The 25,573-nt window shown below is 39.5% G+C and overlaps 1 protein-coding gene and 1 pseudogene across 1 annotated transcript in view; one reads left to right on the top strand and one right to left on the bottom strand.

Annotated features, from left to right (window-relative positions):
- Nucleotides 1-25,573, top strand: part of FANK1 (fibronectin type III and ankyrin repeat domains 1) — a 122,558-nt gene that overhangs the window by 57,508 nt on the left and 39,477 nt on the right.
- Nucleotides 1,155-1,361, bottom strand: LOC116478128 (guanine nucleotide-binding protein G(I)/G(S)/G(O) subunit gamma-10-like; annotated as a pseudogene).

Here is a 25,573-nt window from a genome sequence, read left to right as displayed (position 1 = left end):
CATGCCTGTAATCCCAGCACTTTGGGAGGCCAAGTGTGTGGATTGCTTGAGGTCAGGAGTTCGAGACCAGCCTGGCCATCATGGTAAAACCCTGCCTCTACTAAATTTCCACACACACACACACACACACACACACACACACACACACACACACACAACACACACACACACACACACACACACACACACACACACACACACACAAATTAGCTGGATGTTGTGGCATGCACCTGTAATCACATATCACAGTTACTTGGGGAGGCTGAGGCAGGGGAATTGTTTGAACCTGGGAGGCTGAGGTAACAATGAACTGAGATTATGCCACTGCGCTCCAGCCTGGGTGACAGAGTGAGACTCTGTCTCAAAAAAAAAAAAAAAAGATATGAAATAATGTATTTAGGTACAACCACAACTACAAAGCAGAGAAACTTAAGAATACAAAGACTGAATCTGCTTCATCTATATATACGATGAGGCAACCTAATGCCCAACATAAAATTAATCTTTCCAGACAAGTTTGCTAAGAAACAGCTCCCATGTTAAGTGTTAAAAAATGAAACAACCTTCTCATTTGGAAAAATCAAGACATCAGTCAATTAGTAAAGCCTACTCTTTTCCCCAGCAATTTGTACTTTCTTGCCTTCATTGAGAAATTGTAAATTCATGAGCAGAACACATTCTGTAGACTTTGGTATAAAAATATTTGTCAGGGACAACAGATAACAAATATTCAATTTTTTAAATAAACAAAATGTTTTCCTTCCTAAATGTAAACATCCAGTAAATAAAACATACATGATATTCCAGGTATAGAAACATCAGTAATTCACTTATGAAAGAGGTACATTTTGGCATATCTGGTGGTAAGGTTTTTGTCTTACATATAAAGCACTTCACCAAAAAAAAAAAAAAAAAAAAAGCAAAAAAACCCAGACTGTTATTATTTAGAGCTATATTCCTTCTCCCAGTTTCGTTAGTTGAGTAGAAACTCACCAATTTCTGTAGAATTTTGGTTATAGGACCAGGCCACAGGAAAGGTCTGAAATAACTAAATGTCACTTGACTAGGGAAAAGCCTTCTCTTGAGACTTGGAGGCAGTCACTTATCACTTTGTGCTTGAAGGCATTCCTCTGCAGACTTCTTTCCTAGAGTCTTCAGGGTAAAGCACAGGATCTGGACTCCAGGAGGGGGTTACTTCCTGCTGGAACACTGACCAGCACGTCATCCTTTCAGGCATTCTGCATGCAGTACTGTTGCAGCTCTGCAGCTGCCTGGGAGACCTTGATTCTCTCCACGCCGACCTGCAGCGTGAGCTGCTCCACCAGGCGCTGCAGGGCACTCTTGCTGGCCCTGGAAGACATGGTAGCAGCAGTGTTCTCCAAGAGCAGTTGAGCCATGCTAGGCGGGTCAGCCCTGCCAGGCCCTGGGCGTGGGCACTGCCAATATTGTTGAAAGGACCATACTATCCAAAGCAATCTACAGATTCAATGCAATCTTTTTTTTTTTTTTTTTTTTTTTTGAGATGGAGTCGCGCTCTGTTGCTCAGGCTGGAGTGCAGTGGTGCGATATCGGCTCACTGCAAGCTCCACCTCCCAGGTTCACGTCATTCTCCTGCCTCAGCCTCCCAAGTAGCTGGGACTACAGGCGTCCACCACCATGCCTGGCTAACTTTTTTTGTATTTTTAGTAGAGACAGGGTTTTTCACTGTGTTAGCCAGCATGATCTCGATCTCCTGACCTCATGATCCGCCCGCCTTGGCCTGCCAAAGTGCTGGGATTACAGGCGTGAGCCACTGCGCCCCAGCCTCAATGCAGTCTTTATCAAAATACCAACGACATTCTTCATAGAAATAAAAAAAATCTTAAAATTTATATTGAACCACAAAAGATTCCCAATAGCCAAAGCAATTCTGAGCAAAAGGAAAGCTGGAGGTATACACTGTCAGACTTCAAAATATACTACAAAGCTATAGTAACCAAGACAGCATGGTACTTGTCATAAAAACAGACACATACACTAATGGAACAGAATAGACCACCCAGAAAGTAATCTATTCATCTACAGCCAACTGCTTTTTAAAATTTTTTTCTTTTTGGAGACAGTGTCTCACTCCATCTCCCAGGCTGGAGTGCAATGGCATGATCATGGCTCACTGTAGCCTTTACCTCCTGGGCTTAAGAAATCCTCGTACTTCATCCTCCTGTGTAGCAGGGACTACAGGTAAGTGCAACCATGCCCAGCTAACTTTTAAAAATTTTCTGTGGAGACAGAGTCTCACTATATTGTGTAGGCTGGTCTTGAAACCCCTGGGCTCAAATGATTCTCCTGCCTTAGCCTAAGTGCTGGGATTACAGGCATGAACCACCACGTCCCGCTACCAACTGATTTTTGACAAATGCAACAAGAATACTCACTGGGGAAAGGATGATCTCTTCAATAAGTGATGCTGGGAAAACTAGATATCCATATGCAGAAGAATGCAAATCGACCCTCACCTCTCACCCTATATGAAAATAAACTCAAAATGGATCAAAGACCTAAATGTAAGATCTGAAACCATAAAACTACTACAAGAAAACATAGGGGAAACCCTTCAGGACATTGGTCTGGGAAAATATTTTATGAATAAGACCTCAAAAGCAGTCAACAAATCACTTGAGCCCAGGAGTTTGAGACCAGCCTAAGCAACATAGTGAGACTCTGTCTCTTCATAAAATAAAAGTTAGCCAGATGTGATGGTATGTACCTGTAGTCCTAGCTACTCGGGAAGCTCAGGCAGGTGGATCACTTGAGTCCAGCAATCCAAGGCTGCAGTGAGCTGCTGTCAAACTACTGCCCTCTAGCCTGGGTGACAGAGCAAAAGCTTGTCTCTAAAAAACAAAAGCACAGGCAACAAAAGCAAAAATAAAAGATTCATCAAACAAAAAAGCTTCTGCACAGCAAAGGAAACAATAAACAGAGTGAAAAGGCAACCTACAGAATGGGAGAAAATATTTGCAAGCTATTCATCTGATGGGATTAATATCCAGAATATACAAGGAGCTCGAACACCTCAACAGCAAAACACAATCTGAATACTTTAAAGGCATCTCTACTCTATCAGCTTACGTGCTTCTGAAGAGAGGGTCTGCTGTCTTTGTTTTTCTGTAGACCTCCTTGCACCCACCATAGCTGCTTCTAAGATTTTCCACTGAATCCTAGCAATTAGATTAGAATGCTACTTGGCATAGTTTTCTGAAGTTTATTCTGCTTGGGGTTGTTGAGGTTCTTGGATTTGTGGGTTTATGCTTTTCATCAAATTTAGGAAATTTTGACCATTATTTCAAATCATTTTGTTTCTTGTTTCTCTTCTCTTCCTTGGACTACAATTACGCATATGTTAGACTGCTTGATATTGTCCTTTAGGTCACTGCTGTTCTTAATTTATTCTCAATCATTTTTTCTGTCACCTTTGTCAGTTTTTAAAATTGCTATTTCCTTTCATTGATTGATACAGTTTTCTGCCAAGTATTACCTGCTGTTAATTCCATTTTTCAATTTTTTATTGTATTTTTTATTTCTAACAGTTCTAAGTATTTTAAAAATATTTTCTTATAATGCTCATGTTTTTATCTTCTTGAAGACAGTATACTGACAGGATAATGTATTTGTTTACTAATTCTATCATAGATGTCATTTCTGGGTTTATTTCTCTTGATTTTTTTCTTTTTGTTACTGTTATTTTGTTTCCTTGCATATTGGTGATTTTTTTAAAAAGTTTATTTTTATAAAAATTTTAGATTTATAAAGTACAAATATATTTCTTAGAATTCTTACATAACCTGTACCCATTTTCCCCATTATTAACATTTTACATGAATATGGTGCATTTGTTGCAAATAATGAACCAATGTTGATACATTATTATTATTACTGTGTTTTTTTTTTGTTGTTGTTGTTGTTTTTCTTTTCCCCAGACGGAGACTCGCTCTGTCACCCAGGCTGGAGTGCAGTGGTGCGATCTCCACTCACTGCAACCTCCGTCTCCTGGGTTCAAGCGATTCTCCTGCCTCAGCCTCCTGAGTAGCTGGGATTACAGGTGCTCACCACCATGCCCGGCTAATTTTTATATTTTTAGTAGAGACGAGGTTTCACCATGTTGGCCAGGCTGGTCTTGAACTCCTGACCTCAGGTGATCCACCCGCCTCAGTCTCCCAAAGTGTTGGGATTACAGGTGTCAGCCACCATGCCCAGCTGATACATTATTATTGACCAAAGTCCATACTTTATTCAGATTTCCTTAGTTTTTACCCAATGTCTCTTTCCTCTTTTATCCCATCCAGAATACCGCATTATATTTAGTTGTCATGTCTCCTGAAGTTCCACTTGGCTGTAAGTTTCTCAGACTCTTCTTGTTTTTGATAACGTTTACAGTTTTGAGAAATGCTGCTCAGGTATTTTGCAAATGTCTCTCAATTGGAATTTTTCTGTTTTTTTTTTCTCATAGATGGATTTTATAGATTTTTTTGGAGGAAAATCAGAGGTAAAAATGTGATTTTCGTTACCTCAAATTAAGAAGAATATATACTATCCACATGACTTAACTTCTGTTGATTTTTTTTTTTTTTTTTTTTTTTTTTTGAGACAGAGTCTCGCTCTGTCACCTAGGCTGTAAGGCAGTGGCGCAATCTTGGCTCACTGCAACTTCCACCTCCCAGGTTCAAACAATTCTTCTTCCTCAGCCTCCCAAGTAGCTGGGACTATAGGCGCCTGCCACCACGCCCAGCTAATTTTTGTATTTTTAGTAGAGATGGGGGTTTCACTATATTGGCCAGGCTGGTCTCGAACTCCTCTCCTTGTGATCCAACCGCCTCGGCTTCCCAAAGTGCTGGGATTACAGGCATGAGCCACGGTGCCCGGCCGTACTGTTGATTATTTAATCATCTGACTGAGGTGGTGTTCGTCAGCCTTCTCCATAGCAAAGTGACATTTTCCCTCTTCCTTTCCATATGCTTTTTGGAAGTCTCTATACGCAACCACACTTCAGAAGTGAGGAGTTCGCTGCACCTCCCCGAGGGCAGATTATCTACATGAGTTGTTTGCATAGGAGTTTTGCCTCTTCTCCTGTGTTTGTTTATTCACTCATTTATTTATATCAGTATGGACTGAGGAATATTTTTTATACTTTCAGTTATAATCCAGTGCTGTTTAATTTGTTATCCAAATGTTCCAGTTTTGGTCATTGGAAGTTTTTTCAGTTTCTTGTTTCTGCTGTGTCCCTTTGGCATACCTCTTCTATAGTGGGATAGGCTTTAAAAAAAAAAAAAAAAAAACAGAACAAAACATTAACTTACATTTTGGCACAATAAGATGCTCTAGACTCATTTTGTATAATTTCCTGCCCCCACTCTGGAATCAGCTATTTCTCAAAGGAGTTCTGGGAAATGCGTTAGTGTCTACTTACCTGTTTGTACAAATAGACCTGCAAATATTTGTTTATGTGAGTTAAACTAAGAGTCTAATTGATGTCCCCAACTGTAATTCATTACCACATGGATCATTCTAGCCTCCTTCCTTTGCTTATATGTAAACTCCTGCTCCAACAGAGAAATCTGGCTTTCATCATCTGCCATTAATTTCCTTAGTTGTTCATTTCCCGTATACATGCATAGCAATTTCAGAATTGTTAAGCTGTATCTCTGTGGGAAATCTGTTACCAACCAGAGTACAGTGCTTATGTCCAGTTTCCTTTCCTTTTAGTCTCAGAAACTGCACTCATTGCCAGAGTTATTTAGGGCAAAACCCTTTCCCCTCACCCCTTCAATAAAGTTGTTTCATCCATTTGTAATACAGCTAAACTGTATACAATTTTGTTAGTCATCTGTATCTTGATATTTCTTGTATCATCAACATGTTGTCATAGTCTGCATTCTAACTTGGGATTCCCCAGCTTCCTAAATGCTTCCCTAAACTTTGCAACACTAAACTTCATTATTTGTACTGTGAAGTTCTACAGACTTTCACAAATGCAGTGTCATATAGCCACCATTCTAGTATCATAAAGAATAGCGTCCGGGCGCAGTGGCTCACGCCTGTAATCCCAGCACTTTGGGAGGCTGAGGCAGGTAGATCACGAGGTCAGGAGTTTGAGACCAGCCTAGCCAAGATGGTGAAATCCTGACTGTACTAAAAATACAAAAATTAGCTGGGTGCAGTGGCAGGCACCTGTAATACCAGCTACTCGGGAGGCTCAAGCAGGACAATTGCTTGAACCCAGGAGGCAGAGGTTGCAGTGAGCCGAGATCGCATCACTGCACTATAGCCTGGGTGACAGAGCAAGGCTCTGTCTCCAAAAAAAAAAAAAAGTTTTACTGCCTGAATAAAATCTTCCATCTGTCACCTATTCAGCCCTTCTTCCCCCTTCTTAAGCTCCTGATAACCACTGTTCTTTTTACTGTTTCCATAGTTTTACCTATTCCAGAGTGGATAGGTTGGGATAATACAGATGTACCTTTACAGACTAGCTTCTTTCACTTAGAAATATGTATTTAAGTTTCCTACATGAGTTTTCATGGCTTGACAGCTCACTTTTTGTCACTGAATAACAAATATTCCATTGTAAAAATACCAGATTCTCCATTCACTTACCAAAGGACCTATTGCTTCTAGTGTTTGGCCTTATAAATAAAGATGTTGTAAACATTCATGTACAAGTTTTAAAATAAACTGGGCAGTTACCTAGGTACATGATTTCAGAATCCCATGATAAGACTGTGTTGAACTTTGTAAGAAACTTCCGAGGTGGCTATACCATTTTGCAGTCCCAACAGCAATGAATGGGGGTTCCTGTTGCTCTGCATCTTTGCTGGACTTTGGTATTGTTAGGCTTTTGAATTATAGCCATTCTAATATGTGTATACTGGCATCATGTTTTAATTTGCAATTCCCTAATGACATTTGATGATGAGAATCTTTCAGTATGCTTATTTGCCCTCTGTACATCTTTGGTAAGGTGTTTATTCTGATCTTAATTTCTTAATGGGGCTTTTTTTCTTATTGTTGGGTTTTAAGAATTCTTTGTATATTTTGGATACTAGTCTTTTATCAGGTATGTTTTGCAAATACTTGCAAAATGCCTTCATTTTTAAATTTGGTAAATGCATTTATTTCATTCTTGTTCCCGAAGGGAATTTTGGCTGAGTATATAGTTCTCTGAACAGCTCCTTTTCTCTTCTGTCTGCAGATCGTACTGTATTACTGTCTAGTCTGCATTGTCATCATTGAGAATTCTGTCAGTCTGACATTTTTTTGTAGATGATGTGTGTGTGCTCTCTAGTTTTTAGGATCGTATTATTGCCTTTGATGTTCTGCTGTTTCATTTTTATGTGTCTAGGCATGTTTTTCTTTTTATCTTAATTGGGATATGTTTTGCGTCCTGGAATTTTGAATTCATATTCATATTTTTAATTAGTTATGACAATTAGTCAATTAGTAATTTAATTAGTTATGACACATTTTCCTTTAAATAGTTCCTCTCTTATTATTCCTTTCTGGCTCTCTGATTAAATATATGCAAGATCTTCTCATTTTGTTTTTTAACCTCTATGGTGTTTTCCATCTTTGTTTTATTTTGGGTAAATTGGGTCAGTTCTTCAGATATGTAATTATCTTTTTATTTTTGCCTTATTCGCATTTGACTCACCTACTTTATTTCAACAATTTTTTATTTTAGGAATTTCCATTTGCTTTTTCCTCAAATATTTCTGCTAATTCTTAGCTCTTTAATATTCAGTTTGTAATAGAATCTTCTGTTTCTTTAAAGTTTTGTACATAGCTCTTGGATATTCTGAATCTGACACTCCAGCCTCTTTGGTTCTTGGAGGGTGTACATCTCTGACTGCAGTTTGCTTGCCTCCCTTTGTGTTTAATCTTTGATCTTAAACTGGGTGGCTAACTTGGTGAGTCCTTCCTTTAGAGAGCATTTGCATCTGCGTCTGGCGGTAGTCAAGGGACTTATCCAAACCATGATCATATTGGATCCACTGGAGACTTTTGTTCAGAGCAGGAGTCTCAGGTTCAGCTTCTATTTCTTGCTGCTTTCCAAGTTCAGTGTCCCCACATCATGGCTGCTATATTAACCTGGCCTCATGGTAATCTTATTCCTCCATCTGTGTGCAGATCAGGCCAGCTCTGCTTCTCCACTGCTCTCACTGCCTGCTTCTCTGGTCTGAGTCCTCTCCCTCTCTGTATTCCTTGGCTTCTGTCTTCTGGGTGCTGTTGCAGTGGCTTTGGAACATGGAGACACTGGTTTCTGTTCTTTCTGGTTTCTGACTGATCTGAGGTCTGCTCATATTTTAAATTTTTAATTTGGTGGCAAGAGGGTATGGGGAGAAAGGGTGGGATGTCCCTGGATGGTTCTTCTACATTTTATGAGAAATCCTTCAGAGGATGTGTCCCAGCCCAAGTCTAATTGTTGTAGAGTGGAGAGTCCTTCAGAGTCTGATAGTTTTTGATGACTGAATCTGATCACTTCTCATGACCTGTCATGCTACTCCCTGGTCCTACCTTCATCATATTTGCACGTGGATTACTAAGTTGCCTCCTGTCTGATCTCCCTGCTCCTGCCTTCACCTCACTTTGGTCTATTTTCAATATGGTAGCCAGAGGGATCCCGTTAAAACCTAAATCTGATCAAGTCGCTCCTTGGCTCAGAATCCTTCACTTGCTTTCCATAATTTCTTTTTGAGATTTATCTATGCGATTGCATGTACCAATAGTTCATTTTTATTGCAGATTAGTATTTCATTGTATGGGTATAACACTATCCATTCATCTGCTGATTGGCATTTGGTATGTTTTTAGGTTTTGGTGATTATGAATAAAGCTACTGTGAACATTTATGTACAAGCCTTTGTGTGGACATGCTTCATTCATTTTGGGTAAATACCTAGGAATGGGATTGCTGGTTCATTGGGAAGGTCTGTATTTAGCTTTGTTAGAAACTGCCAACTATCTAAAGTGGTTATACAATTTCAGGTTTCCACCCGCAGCGTATGAGAGTTCCAGTTGTTCCCCATCTTCACCAACATTTGGTATTTCCAGTCTTTTTACACTTTAGGCATTCTCAGCGTTTCACTGTCATTTTTAACTAGCATTTCCACAGTGAATCTTACTATATCCTTATTGGCCATTTTGTCAGTTTTTTTGTAAAAGATGATTTCAAATTTTCGGCTCATTTAAAAATTGGGTTGTGGCCGGGTGCGGTGGCTCACGCCTGTAATCCCAGCACTTTGGGAGGCCCAAGCCGGCAGATCACCTAAGGTCAGGAGGTCGAGACCAGCTTGACCAACATGGAGAAACCCTGTCTCTACTAAAAATACAAAACTAGCCGGGTGTGGTGGCACATGCCTGTAATCCTAGCTACTCAGGAGGCTGAGGCAGGAGAATTGCTTGAACCTGGGAGGCGGAGGTTGCAGTGAGCTGAGATGGTGCCACTGCACTCCAGCCTGGGCAACAAGAGCGAAACTCCGTCCCCCCCACCCCCCCCCCCCCAAAAAAAATTGGGTTGTATATCTTCCTATTAGTTGTAAGCATTTTTAATATATTCTGGATGTAAGCCTTTTGTTAGACCTATGTATCATCAATATTTTTTCCCCACTCTGTGAATTGCCTTTTAATTTTCTTTATGGTGATTTTCAAAGAGTAGAGGTTTTTAATTTATTGAAACTCAATTTATCAAATTATTTTCTTTTGTAGTTAATGTTTTTTGTGTCCTATATAAGATATCTTTAACTTACCCATGATTGTAAACAATTTTTTCCAACATTCTATATATTTTGCTTTCAGTAAATATTTGCTGAATGAATACATTTGTTTTTATACTTGTCCTACATATGTATATATTTATAAACAACAGATTATTTTACATATTTTATGAACTAACATATAGAATATGAGCTGAAGTAAAGCATAGTGGTTCCAGGTAGACTCTAAATAACAGATACTATAACTTATCTAACAGATGATAAGAAAATGGATAGTATCTTGTGACGTAAACATACCTCAATTTATTTATCTAGTCTTCTGCTGCAAAGGTTAGTTCCAATTTTTTATCACTACGGTTCTGATGCTACCATGATCATTCTTGGCTAGGTCTTCTTTTATAGATGTGTTAATGTGTCTTTAGACCTTATATCTGGTAGCAGGAGGTGGATAATCTTCAGGGGACTTTCACTTGAAATTACATACAGTTGGTACATTGACTTATACTCCTTTTAAAGGGCATTTTGGCAATATGTATCAAAATTAAACCTATATACATCCAAAAAGTCAACAATTATAGGAGTTTGCCATAACTATCTAAAAATATTTTCATCACTGTGTAAAGTTAAATGCACAAGTTTTATTGTTGTGTGTAAAAATTATTTTATATAGAGAGTACCCTTGTATTTAAAAATTGAGTTAAAATCCCATGTACTAACATGCAAAAATATCTACCAGTAGCTTGTTAATTTAAAAAGGCAAGCTTGTCGTAATCCACATTTGGAGGCCGAGGGGGGGATCAGAGGTCAGAGTTCGAGACCAGGTGAAACCCCATCTCTATAAAACACAAAAAAAAAGCAAGCTTGGGCTGGATTTAGTGGCTCATGTCTGTAATCCCAGCACTTTGGGAGGCCAAGGTGGGCGGAACAGATCTCTTGAGGTCAGAAGTTTGAGACCAGCCTAGCCAACATGGTGAAACCCTGTTTCTACTAAAAATACAAAAATTAGTCTGGCGCCATGTGCCTGTAATTGCAGCTACTCTGGAGGCTGAGGCATAAGAATTGCTTGAACCTAGGAGGCGGAGGTTGCAGTGAGCCATGAGCCATGATCGTGCCACTGCACTCCAGTCTGGGAGACAGAGTCTCGCTATGTGTCATACACACACACATGTAAGCTGCAAAACAGTACCTTGAATATGATGGCTTTTTGTAAAATTTTTATGTATCCATGCTAAATAAATCTTTGAATTTTTACCAAGCTATTGCTGGTGGTCATCTCTGAGTCATGGGGGTGTGGGAACTTTTATTTTCTGCTTCAATATTTCTGTATTGCTTGATACACACATATATATATTATATACATTTAAAAGTATATATATATATTTTAAAGTATATATATATATTTTAAAGTATATTTTATATATATAAATATATATATATTTTTTTTAAGTATATATTTTTTAAAGTTTCCAGGCTGGGTACAGTGGCTCACACCTGTAATCCCAGCACTTTGAGAGGCTGAGGCAGGTGGATCACTTGAGGTCAAGAGTTCGAGACCAGCCTGCCTAACATGGTGAAACCCCGTCTCTACTAGAAATACAAAAATTAGCTCGACGTGGTGGTGAGCGCCTGTAATCCCAGCTACTCTGGAGGCTGAGGCGTGAGAATCGCTTGGACCTGGGAGGCAGAGGTTGCAGTGAGCCAAGATCATGCCACTGCACTCCAGTCTGGGCAACACAGCGAGATGTGTCAAAAAAAAAAAATGTCCAATATCTGAATATATATTTTGGCTTCTGTTTTGAGACAACAGAGCATGCATTCTTGAACCCATTTGACTGCATGGCATTTTTTACATTCCTTGTTCATCAAGGTTAAGCCTAAATGCCTCACACGTGCCAGTTTTTATTTGTAGGGTTATTTTGTAATTTGAGTTTTGAGAGGGATACATATTTAGATACTGTAGTAAGACAGGGTGAATCCGAACACAAGTTGGTGGTTTAAAGATAATTTCAAGTGCAAGTCCCCTAAACAGTTTTAGGAAATTTAATGAAAGAGTTGAAGGGGCTGTTAAGTGTGAAGAAAGTGGGAGCTTGAGGAAGGAGGTTAGAAAGAGAAGAAGAAGGAAACAATACGTGATCAGAAGATTGAAGAGATTTTTTTGTATTCAAGCTGAGATTAGAAGTGTACATTTGTAGCTAGTGCAGAGAAAGGGAAGCAAATACATTTTCAAACTCTTGTTTTTCTATAGGAGGAGAATTTTTGGAAGGACAACTATGATATAGTAGCTGCCTTTGCATTATATTTGCAGAATAGGTTTAGTTACTGTTTGCAGTAAGGGTCTGTACATGAATCTTGTCCATTAACACATGCTTCGAGCCAAGAAACAGATGAATGTGGAAATAGTCCCATAGTAGAAACAGGGGATTTGTTATGTAGGATGTTATTCTGATAAAGGCAAAGAAGAATGACCATTATTTATAATTAATATCTGATTTATGATCCTGGTTATTTTCATACTGCCTGCAAAAATACAATTTATTTTTCTGTGTATACCCTGGTAACTTATTTAGAATGAGTATGTTTGGGGAGATTTAGGGCACAAAATTTGTCTTTATAAGGTAAATTCATCCAACCCTTCTATTTATTATTTTTATTGTAAACTATTGTAGAAAGCTGTTAGAGAAACAGGGACATAGTTGTTGATATGGTTTGGCTCTGTGTCCCCACCCAAATCTCATTTTGAATTGTAATCCCATAATCCCCATGTGTCATGGGAAGGACCCAGTGGGAGGTAATTGAATCATGGGGACAGTTCTCCCATGCTCTTCTTGTAATAGTGAATTCTCATGTGATCTCATGGTTTTATAAGGAGCTTTTTCCCACTTCACTCGGCGCTTCTCCTTCCTGCCTCTATGTGAGGAAGGACTTGTTTGCCTCCCCTCTGTCATGATTGTAAGTTTCCTGAGGCCTCCCCAGCCATGTGGAACTGTGAGTCAATTCAACCTCTTACCTTTATAAATTACCCAGTCTTGGGTTTGTCCTTATAGCAGCATGAGAATGGGCTAATACAGTTGTAGATTATAAAGAAACCCCATTTTGAAGAGCAACAATGTGTGGCAGATACTATGAATTGATATATAAGCAGAAAATTACATTTTCTTTAAAAATTACAACCCTTAAGGGATTGTCTATCTTATCTGTCAGATATGTCAATCATGAGGATTAGATTTTTCTCCAGAGGCCTTAATATTAGTTGGACTACTGTATTGATATTAAGATGATTGGATTCATTTTCAGGTTTGGATTTGCATGGGGCAAGTTTGCAGAGCATGTCACTGGTGACTTAAGTGGAAGATGGAATCTTTTTTTCTTTCTATTATGTTCTTCATTGCCCTCTCTGGGCTGTTTCCTTGAGGTATGAGCTTGGATGTCCCTAAGCACCTCAGTTATTTTCCTTTAGAGCAATCATCACAATTATGATAACTTTTTTTAGGGGGAGCAGGTAGTATCTTTGTTTAATGTCTGTTTCTCCTGCAAGACTGCAGACTCAATGAGGGCAGAAAGTGTCTTGTGCTCCCTGTTCTTAATAGGTCTACCACATAGTAACATTCAAAAAAATACTGTGAACAAAGGAACAGAGAATGAATATAAAAAAGGATATTGGCAGACGAGGGGATGGAGAAGGAAAACAGCAGTAGAGGGCAATTTGGGAACGATCCCTGATTATAGTCATATTCACCCTTTAATACTGCATTATGTGCTAAAAAGCAGTAGGTTTCAAAGATTTTTGTGTCAGTATGTGTCATTCCATTTTAGTTGTGTGAATAAGAGAGGCTCATGAGGATATATTTGATTTCTATAACTAGCTGGATTGAGAGCTTCTATCAGACTCAACAGACAGCAGCCTGACAAACCTGAGTTGAAAGACAGCATCACATCCTATGGGTGACACATGTGAACTAGGAGATAGGTTCATGTGATGATGGGAACTCACGTGACAAATATTGGAAACCTCTTTGCATATTTGAAGTTAGTCACTATCTAATTTTTACACCTGGTGGTAAATGTGGATAAGCAGTGTAGATGTGGATAAGCACCAAAGGCCATAGAATAAAATGTGCTACATATTGTGTGTTAAGATGCTGCTTATCTGTCATGGTTAAATTAATTGCAACATATTTTAAGGAGTGATAAAACAATCTTATGGATATTCGAATAATGTCAGATCAGCTCAGATCAAATAATTATTGATAGCACTAGGGTGGAGAGTGAATGAACCTCAGCTCACTCTCCTTCAAGAGCTTTGTCTCTGTAATTGGCCTCTGTACCTGTGGGTTCCGCTCTGCACATTTAACCAAGGGTTAAAAATATTTGCGGGAAAAAACCCTCAAAAATAACAATACGACAACAAAGAAAACACAAATAAAAATACAGTATAACAACTACTTGAACTACTTATGTAGCATTTACATTGTATTGTGTATTATAAAGGTAATCTAGAGATGATATAAGGTATATGGGAAGATGTGTATAGGTTATATGCAAATACTATGTCAATTTATATAAGGAACCTGAGCATCCTTGAATTTTAGTCTCCTTGGGAGTCCTGGAACCAATCCTGAGGGGCAACTAATAGTTGCATTGAAACTATATTGGAATATAGAAAATATTAAAGAAGCATAACTCTCAGGATTACTGATTTTGAAGCTGAACCACCTTTATATAACATTTTAAAGGGGGCAGTTCCAATCTACAGCTCCCAGCGTGAGTGACACAGAAGATGGGTGATTTCTGCATTTCTAACTAAGGTACAGGGTTCACCTCCCTGGGGCTTGTCAAACAGTGGGTGCAGGACAGTGGGTGCAGCCCACCGAGCGTGAGCCAAAGCAGGGCAAGGCATCGCTTCACCTGGGAAGCGCAAGGGGTCACGGAATTCCCTTTCCTAGCCAGGGGAAGCTGTGACAGATGGCACCTGGAAAATTGGGTCACTCCTACCCTAATATTGTGCTTTTCCAATGGTCTTAGCAAATGGCACACCAGGAGATTATATCCTGTGCCTGACTCGGAGGGTCCCACGCACATGGAGCCTTGCTCATTGCTAGCACAGCAGTCTGAGATCGAACTGCAAAGTGGCAGTGAGGCTGGGGGAGGGGTGCCTGCCATTGCTGAGGCCTGAGTAGATAAACAAAGCAGCCCAGAAGCTTGAACTAGGTGGAGCCTACTGCAGCTCAAGGAGGCCTGCCTGCCTCTGTAGACTCCACCTCTGGGGGCAGGGCATAGCCGAACAAAAGGCAGCAGAAACCTCTGCAGACTTACTCAATGTCCCTGTCTGATGGCTTTGAAGAGAGCAGTGGTTCTCCAAGCATGGAGTTTGAGATCTGAGAATGGACAGACTGCCTCCTCAAGCAGGTCCCTGACCCCTGAGTAGCCTAACTGGGAGGCACCTCCCAGTACGGGCAGACTGACACCTCACACGGCCGGGTACCCCTCTGAGATGAAGCTTCCAGAGGAAGGATCAGGCAGCAACATTTGCTGTTCAGCAATATTCGCTGTTCTGCAGCCTCTGCTGCTGATACCCAGGCAAGCAAGGTCTGGAGTGGACCTCCAGCAAACTCCAACCGACCTGCAGCTGAGGGTCCTGACTGTTAGAAGGAAAACTAACAAACAGAAAGGACATCCACACCAAAACCCCATCTGTACGTCACCATCATCAAAGACCAAAGGTAGATAAAACCACAAAGATGGGGAAAAAACAGAACTGAAAAGCTGAAAATTCTAAAAATCAGAGCGCCTCTCCCCCTCCAAAGGAATGCAGCTCCTCAGCAGCAATTGAACAAAGCTGGACGGAGAATGACTTTCACGAGTTGAGAGAAGAAAGCTTCAGAAGATCAAACTACTCTGAGCTAAAGGAGGAAGTTTGGACCAATGGCAAAGAAGTTAAAAATCTTGAAAAAAATTAGGTGAATGGCTAACTACAATAACCAATGCAGAGAAGTCCTTAAAGGACATAATGGAGCTGAAAACCATGGCATGAGAACTACGTGATGAATGTACAAGCCTCAGTAGCTGATGCGATCAACTGGAAGAAAGGGTATCAGTGATGGAAGATGAAATGAATGAAATGAAGTGAGAAGTTTAGAGAAAAAAGAATAAAAAGAAATGAACAAAGCCTCCAAGAAATATGGACCAAATCTATGTCTGACCAAATCTACGTTGACCAAATCTACATCTGATCGGTGTACCTGAAAGTGACAGGGAGAATGGAACCAAGCTGGAAAACACTCTGCAGGATATTATCCAGGAGAACTTCCCCAATCTAGCAAGGCAGGTCAACATTCAGATTCAGGAAATACAGAGAATGCCATAAAGATACTCCTTGAGAAGAGCAACTCCAAGACATATAATTGTCAGATTCACCAAAGTTGAAATGAAGGAAAAAATGTTAAGGGCAGCCAGAGAGAAATGTTGGCTTACCCACAAAGGGAAGCCCATCAGACTAACAGCTGATCTCTCAGCAGAAACTCTACAAGCCAGAAGAGAGTGGGGGCCAATATTCAACATTATTAAAGAAAAGAATTTTCAACCCAGAATTTCATATCCAGCCAAACTAAGCTTCATAAGTGAAGGAGAAATAAAATACTTTACAGACAAGCAAATGCTGAGAGATTTTGTCACCACCAGGCCTGCCCTAAAAGAACTCCTGAAGGAAGCACTAAACATGGAAAGGAACAACCGATACCAGCCACTGCAAAAACATGCCAAATTGTAAAGACCATCAAGGCTAGGAAGAAACTGCATCAACTAACGAGCAAAATAACCAGCTAACATCATAATGACAGGATCAAATTCACACATAACAATATTAATCTTAAATGTAAATGGGCTAAATGCTCCAATTAAAAGACACAGACTGGCAAATTGGATAAACAGTCAAGACCCATCAGCGTGCTGTATTCGGGAAACCCATCTCATGTGCAGAGGCACACATAGGCTCAAAATGGATGGAGGAAGATCTACCAAGCAAATGGAAAAAGGGCAGGGGTTGCAATCCTAGTCTCTGATAAAACAGACTTTAAACCAACAAAGATCAAAAGAGACAAAGAAGGCCATTACATAATGGTAAAGGGATCAATTCACCAAGAAGAGCTAACCTAAATATATATGCACCCAATACAGGAGCACCCAGATTCATAAAGCAAGTCCTTAGAGACCTACAAAGAGACTTAGACTCCTACACAATAATAATGGGAGACTTTAACACCCCACTGTCAACATTAGACAGATCAGTGAGACAGAAAGTTAACAAGGATATCCAGGAATTAAACTCAGCTCTGCACCAAGCAGACCTAATAGACATCTACAGAACTGTCAACCCCTAATCAACGGAATATACATTCTTTTCAGCACCACACCACACCTATTCCAAAATTTGACCACATAGTTGCAGGTAAAGCACTACTCAGCAAATGTAAAAGACCAGAAATTATAACAAACTGTCTCTCAGACCACAGTGCAATCAAACTAGAACTCAGGATTAAGAAACTCACTTAAAACCGCTCAACTACATGGAAACTGAACAACCTGCTCCTGAATGACTACTGGTTACATAAGGAAATGAAGGCAGAAATAAAGATATTATTTGGAACCAACGAGAACAAAGACACAACATACCAGAATCTCTGGGACACATTCAAAGCAGTATGTAGAGGGAAATTTATAGCACTAAATGCCCACAAGAGAAAGCAGGAAAGATCTAAAATTGACACCTTAACATCACAATTAAAAGAACTAGAGAAGCAAGAGCAAACACATTCAAAAGCTAGCAGAAGGCTAGAAATAACTAAGATCAGAGCAGAACTGAAGGAAATAGAGACACAAAAAACCCTTCAAAAAATTAATGAATCCAGGAGATGGTTTTTTGAAAAGATCAACAAAATTGATAGACCACTAGCAAGACTAATAAGAAAAGAGAGAAGAATCAAATAGACGCAATAAAAAATGACAAAGGGGATATCACCACCAATCCCACAGAAATACAAACTACCATCAGAGAATACTATAAACACCTCTATGCAAATAAACTAGAAAATCTAGAAGAAATGGATAAATTCCTCGACACATACACCCTCCCAAGACTAAACCAGAAAGAAGTTGAATCTCTGAATAGACCAATAACAGGCTCTGAAATTGAGGCAATAATTAATAGCTTACCAACCAAAAAAAGTCCAGGACCAGATGGATTCACAGCCGAATTCTACCGGAGGTACAAGGAGGAGCTGGTACCATTCCTTCTGAAACAATTCCAATCAATAGAAAAAGAGGGAATCCTCCTTAACTCATTTTAGGAGGCCAGCATCATCCTGATACCAACTGGCAGAGACACAACCAAAAAAGAGAATTTTAGACCAATATCCTTGATGCAAAAATCCTCAATAAAATACTGGCAAACCACATCCAGCAGCACATCAAAAAGCTTATCCATCATGATCAAGTGGGCTTCATCCCTGGGATGCGAGGCTGGTTCAACATATGCAAATCAATAAATGTAATCCAGCATATAAACAGAACCAAAGACAAAAACCACATGATTATCTCAATAGATGCAGAAAAGGCCTTTGACAAAATTCGACAATCCTTCATGCTAAAAACTCTCAATAAATTAGGTATTGATGGGATGTATCTCAAAATAATAAGAGCGATCTATGACATACCCACAGCCAATATCATACTGAATGGACAAAAACTGGAAGCATTCCCTTTGAAAACTGGCACAAGACAGGGATGCCCCTCTCTCACCAGTCCTATTCAACATAGTGTTGGAAGTTCTGGCCAGGGCAATCAGGCAGGAGAAGGAAATAAAGGGTATTCAATTAGGAAAATAGGAAGTCAAATTGTCCCTGTTTGCAGATGACATGATTGTGTATCTAGAAAACCTCATCATCTCAGCCCAAAGTCTCCTTAAGCTGATAAGCAACTTCAGCAAAGTCTCAGGATACAAAATCAGTGTGCAAAAATGACAAGCATTCTTATACACCAATAACAGAGAGCCAAATCATGAGTGAACTCCCATTCACAATTGCTTCAAAGACAATAAAACACCTAGGAATCCAACTTATAAGAGATGTGAAGGAGGTCTTCAAGGAGAACTACAAACTACTGCTCAACGAAATAAAAGAGGATACAAACAGGCCGGGCGTGGTGGCTCACGCTTGTAATCCCAGCAGTTTGGGAGGCCGAGGTGGGCGGATCCACACGGTGAAACCCCGTCTCTACTAAAAATACAAAAAAAAATAGCCGGGCGTGGTGGCGGGCGCCTGTAGTCCCAGCTACTCAGAGAGGCTGAGGCAGGAGGAAAATGGCCATACTGCCCAAGGTAATTTATAGATTCAATGCCATCCCCATCAAGCTACCAAGGACTTTCTTCACAGAATTGGAAAAAACTACTTTAAAGTTCATATGGAACCAAAAAAGAGCCCGCATTGCCAAGTCAATCCTAAGCCAAAAGAACAAAACTGGAGGCATCACGCTACCTGACTTCAAACTATACTACAAGGCTACAGTAACCAAAACAGCATGGTACTGGTACCAAAACAGAGGTATAGACCAATGGAACAGAACAGAGCCCTCAGAAATAATGTCGCATGTCTACAACTATCTGATCTTTGACAAACCTGACAAAAACAAGCAATGGGGAAAGGATTCCCTATTTAATAAATGGTGCTGGGAAAACTGGCTAGCCATATGTAGAAAGCTGAAACTGGCTCCCTTCCTTACACCTTATACAAAAATTAATTCAAGATGGGTTAAAGACTTAAATGTTAGACCTAAAACCATAAAAACCCTAGAAGAAAACCTAGGCAATACCATTCAGGACATAGGCATGGGCAAGGACTTCATGTCTAAAACACCAAAGGCAATGGCAACAAAAGCCAAAATTGACAAATGGGATCTAATTAAACTAAAGAACTTCTGCACAGCAGAAGAAACTACCACCAGAGTGAACAGGCAACCTACAGAATGGGAGAAAATGTTTGCAACCTACTCATCTGACAAGGGGCTAATACCCAGAATCTACAATGAACTCAAACAAATTTACAAGAAAAAAACAACCCCATCAAAAAGTGGGCAAAGGATATGAAGAGACACTTCTCAAAAGAAGACATTTATGCAGCCAAAAAACACATGAAAAAATGCTCATCATCACTGGCCATCAGAAAAATGCAAATCAAAATCACAATGAGATACCATCTCACACCTGTTAGAATGGCGATCATTAAAAAGTCAGGAAACAACAGGTGCTGGAGAGGATGTGGAGAAATAGGAACATTTTTACACTGTTGCTGGGACTGTAAACTAGTTCAACCATTGTGGAAGTCAGTGTGGTGATTCCTCAGGGATCTGGAACTAGAAATACCATTTGACCCAGCCATCCCATTACTGGGTATATACCCAAAGGATTATAAATTATGCTGCTATAAAGACATATGCACACGTATGTTTATTGCGGCACTATCCACAATAGCAAAGACTTGGAACCAACCCAAATGTCCATCAATGATAGACTGGATTAAGAAAATGTGGCACATATACACCATGGAATACTATGCAGCCATAAAAAATGATGAGTTCATGTCCTTTGTAGGGACATGGATGAAGCTGGAAACCATCATTCTCAGCAAACTATTGCAAGGTCAGAAAACCAAACACCACATGTTCTTACTCATAGGTGGGAATTGAAGAATGAGAACACATGGACACAGGAAGGGGTACATCACACACTGGGGCCTGTTGTGGGGTGGGGGGAAGGGGGAGGGATAGCATTGGGAGATATACCTAATGCTAAATGATGAGTTAATGGGTGCAGCACACCAACATGGCACATGGATACATATGTAACAAACCTGCACTTTGTGCACATGTACCCTAAAACTTAAAGTATAATAATAAAATTTAAAAAAGAAATATATCCATGTATGCAGTACTTTGTTCTTTTATTGAATCGTTCAGACATAAAATATGTAAAATAATACGTGCCACCACCTAGCTTAAGAAACAAATCATTGCTGACAAAATTAGTTTTCTTTCATCCTATTTTTCTCTTCCTCTGTCTGTGATATAGTTTTAATCAAATATTATGTAGATTATATTATCTGTCTCTTTTTTTTTTTTTTTTTTTTGTGATGGAGTCTTGCTCCATAACCCAGGCTGGAGTTCAGTGGTGCAATCTCTGCTCACTGCAACCTCCACTTCCTGGGCTCCAGTGGTTCTCCTGCCTCAGCCTCCTGAGTAGCTCAGACCACAGGTGTGTGCCACCACGCCTGGCTAATTTTTGTATTTTTAGTGCAGATGGGGTTTCACTATGTTGGCCAGGCTGGTCTCGAACTCCTGACCTCAAGTGATCCACCTGTCTAGGCCTCCCAAAGTGCTGGAATCGCAGGTGTGAGCCACTGCACCTGACCTATATTGTATCATTCTGTACCTAATGTTTTACAACTTTCTTTTGTGATTCGACCTTCCCCTTGATTTATTCACATGGATATATTTAGCCCCAACTAATTTTAACTTTAGCCTTAACTGCTATATAGTATGCTAATGTTTGATTATTCATAATTTGTCCAATCTTCTCACGCTGGCCATTTCAGTAGTTTTCCATTTCTCTTAAATGTAAAGTTGCCGTGAACATTCTTAGACATGTAAGGGTCCATACCTAGGAGTGGAATTGCTGGATGATAGAGAATGCACGACCTCAACTTAGCCTTGCCAACTTGTTTTCCAAAGAGATTTCCCAATTTATTCTTTTTTGGCAGTTTCAGAGTGTTCCACTCTTCCTCTCCACTGCTATTGGCAGATTTTAGATTTAATAAATGATGACCAGCACTTTGGGAGGCCAAGGCGGCAGATCACCTGAGGTTGGGAGTTCGAGACCAGCCTGACCAACATGCAGAAACCCCGTCTCTAGGTTGGGAGTTCGAGACCAGCCTGACCAACATGCAGAAACCCCATCTCTACTAAAAATACAAAATTAGCCGTGTGTGGTGGCGCATGCCTATAATCCCAGCTACTTGGGAGGCTGAGGCAGGAGAATCACTTGAACCTGGGAGGCAGAGGTTGTGAGCCGAGCCGAGCTGAGATTATGCCATTGCACTCTAGCCTGGGCAACAAAGAGCAAAACTCCGTCTCTAAATAAATAAATAATAAATAAATAAGTAAACAAACAAACTTGATGAATGCAAAATGTTATTGTAATTGCATTGTTTTGATTATCAGTGAGGTTGAGTAGGTTTCACTGGCACTCCTCTTCTCCTGAATTGCTTGGTCATACTGTTAAGTAGCACATTTTTATTAAGAGTGAATATAAGCTGATCATATGCATTTGAACACTTTGCTATTGTGAAAGTATTCTACCATTTCTCACTATGAATGTATTTTAGACTTTAGTGACATATTGTGTCTAAAGAATGTATATAACAATTTGGCTTTTCTTATCTGATTGTGAAAGACTGTCATTTTACACACTCATTGTGCATTTCCATAGAAAATCTCAGGAGCTTCATACCAGGCACAGCCTGTGGGGGAAAGAGCACAGAGTTTGGAGTTAGAGATCTGGCTTGAAATCCTTGCCTTCCACTTATCAGTTCTGTAGCTTTGAACAGGCTGCTGTACCTCTTTGAGCCTTGGTCTCCTCCTCTCTGTCCTCATCTGTAAATTGAGAACACCCCATCATCGTGAGGTTGAATCCATTGTTGATCAAGTGTCCTGTATGATTTTTTGCTTAGAGCAAGCCTGCAGTAAATTGAAGTTGTGGTAATTAAGTAAAGGAAATATCTTGGAAGTACATTTCCTTCTTTGCCTACTACCTGTTACCCACATAGAACTCCAAGCAGGGTTTCCATGTATTTAAAAGTGAAATAGGTGAGCATTGTGACTTTCAAAGGCATTACCACTACCTTCTGTTCGTGAAGTCCTTTATACATTTCAAATCACTTCAGTATTTTGTCACATTATTTTTTATTTGCAGTAAATCTGAGAGGGAGGCAAGACAGGTATCCTTATTTATCCCCCACTTTTCCTGATGAGGAATATCCATGGTAGAGCCAGAAGAGGAAACAGTGTTTCCCCATTACTACTCTAAGGAGTTTTGTCTTTTGTTGTTTTTGCTGTTTGGTTTTTGATGTTTGAACTGATTTTTGCCCTTGAAGAACTTACTAGCAAAGTAGAGGAAAGCAACTTTTGGGCAGTTTGCACTTACATTACTTACTTTTAAAGGATAAGGAATGTTGGGGGATAAAAATATAAGAAAATTTAAGTATATTGAAATGTTTTCATTAGATGATGTATTCTTTGCCTGCAGCCTCTGTCAGACTTGCCTCTTTATCCTGAGACCTCACTTAAGGCACCTCATTCCTAGATTAGAATGTGTGTAAACTATATGCATTTTGAACACATCTTCCTGTAGGCTCCCTCCACACCTGCCTCCTCCATGCACCTGGTTTGTATTTGGTGTCGAATGTTCCCTGCTCCTCACTTTGCCCTTCCCTCTTGGTCATCTTGGTTACACCTGTGCCCTCAGGACACAGGGGAGGTGTCCCAAAAGTGTGCTGAATGAATGGGTGTAAGTAAATTTTTTCCTTGGAAATAAATGTCAAGCAGGATATCTGCTTGACACCAAAATGGTCAATAAATTGAGCCAGAGTGTAATTGAAATGCCTCATGCTTTGAAGCATCCACATTGACTTATTCTTGGTTTATTTTTATCAGACTTGTTGCTATCATATATGTATAAGCTCAGCAAGGAAGAGTCTAGGCTAGTAGTTTGTCTTAGCTGAATCTTTTTTCCATTAAGAATAAGTAAAAATGCTCAGTTATTTTGTTTTTCCCCCTTTATTCAGTACTATGCCAGCTTAAAATAATACCAAAAAATCAGCCATAGTGCTACTATTTCATCTTTCGTTTTTCTAAATTCTTTCAGTTCTTCTGTCTGTGTGCATCTGTACATTTTATGCCATTATAATCATAGCATCTGTGTAAGTTCATATCCTTTCCTTAGTATATCATCTTCCACACTTTTAATGACTAAATATTCTTGTATATAAATAACGTACCAAAGTGTATCTAACAAATTCCATGTTCTTGGACATTTAGATTAGTTTTTATTGCTGTCAATGGTATTAAAGTGTTTCTCTCTGGTTTTTATTTTAGGTTGTGATTTATGCATGTGTGTATGTAGTTAAACATAGGGCAGTAGTAGATAGCATATAGAAAGTTAAGGGCATGCCGCTGGAGTTGGGCTCCCTGGGTTCGAATCCTGGCTCTGCTGCTTATTGTGTGGCCTCCCTGGCAAATTATGGGACCTCTGTGTGTCTCCAGTCTTACGGGTAAAAGGTAGGAGGAAAGTTCTAGAACTTTATAAGGTTGTTGTGAAGATTAATATATGTAAAGAGTTTAGAACACTCATACAAAGTCTTGTCAAAACTTAGCTATTAAATAACCCAGGTTTGGGCAGGGATGTTGGATGGACTCCTAGGTAAAATAGGGTTGGCCATAATTGTGCTGATAATTGAAGTTGGGTAACAGATACAAGAGGATTTGCTATACTATTCGTTCTACTTTTTATGTTCAAATTTTTATTTTTTATTTTATTTTTTTGGGACAGGGTCTCATTCTGTAGCCCAGGCTGGGATGCAGTGGTACAATCACGGCTCACTGCAGCCTCGACCTCCTGGGCTCAACTGATCCTCCTGCTTCAGCTTCCCAAGTAGCTGGGACTACAGGCATGTGCCAGCACGCCCAGACAGAAACTTTCTTCATAATAAAAATAAAAGCACATACGATGCACAAACACTTTAGCTTTTATATTTATTTTTTGATTTCTGAATTTATTTCTTGGATGTGTTTCTAGAAGTGAGACCACAAAGTAGGAGATCTTATAACCATTTTTGAATACAGCCAAATTGTTTTTTTAAAGAATTGTGTAATATACAGTGCAATCCTCAATCTAAAACAGTTTTATCACAGTCTTAAACAATACTGAATATTATTACCATTACATGTTTTTCATCTAATTTTATAGGTAAAATGGTACCTTACAGTTATTTTAATTTCTCCTTTTTTTTTTTTTCTTTCTGAGACAGGGTCTTGCTCTTTCGCTCAGGCTGGAGTGCAGTGGCATGATTATGGGGTTCTCTCTAGGTTGCCTAGGCTGGTCTCTTCCTGGCCTCAAGTGATCCTCTCACTTTGGCCTCCAAAAGTGTTGGGATTATAGGTGTTGGGCGGCCACTGCACCCGACCTAGAACGTAGTTTTGATTAATGGTTGCTGTAAATATCTGATCAAGCCATGATAAACTGATTTGAGGTGACAGCCACCGCTGTTCTCATATAGCATCCCCCTCAGTTTGCAGTCATCTTCATTGTGGACCATATGCCACCAGAGGCTAGACTGCAGATGCCCCTTGCCAGTGAAATTTGACTTCATTAAATTTTCAGATGAGTTTCGGAAGAGCAGGGAAACTACAATTCTGCTTTAAGGTGTTCTATTTTTATATAGCAAATATATTTATATTTGCTTTTTTTCTTTATCATTTCCCACTTTTCATGATACTGATCACAACTGCAAATTCCAATACAGTGTATGATCACCACTTCTCTCTGTAGCTTTTGAGATGTGGTCAACTATTTATCATAAGGATGCTGAATAATCTGATTTTGTTTTGTTTTGCTAATTTGTTTTTTGAGTCTCCTCTTGGTGCATTTCTTTTACAATCCTTTTAAAAAATGTAGGATGCTAAGCCTAATATTGTGTAGTAGTTTACATAAACTTTATAGTTTTCTACGT

Source organism: Hylobates moloch, unplaced genomic scaffold (assembly GCF_009828535.3).
Source record: "Hylobates moloch isolate HMO894 unplaced genomic scaffold, HMol_V3 SCAFFOLD_3, whole genome shotgun sequence".
NCBI classification, from domain to species: Eukaryota; Metazoa; Chordata; class Mammalia; order Primates; family Hylobatidae; genus Hylobates; species Hylobates moloch.
Note: the sequence above shows the minus strand (reverse complement) of the source record. Positions and strands in the feature narration are given on the sequence as shown.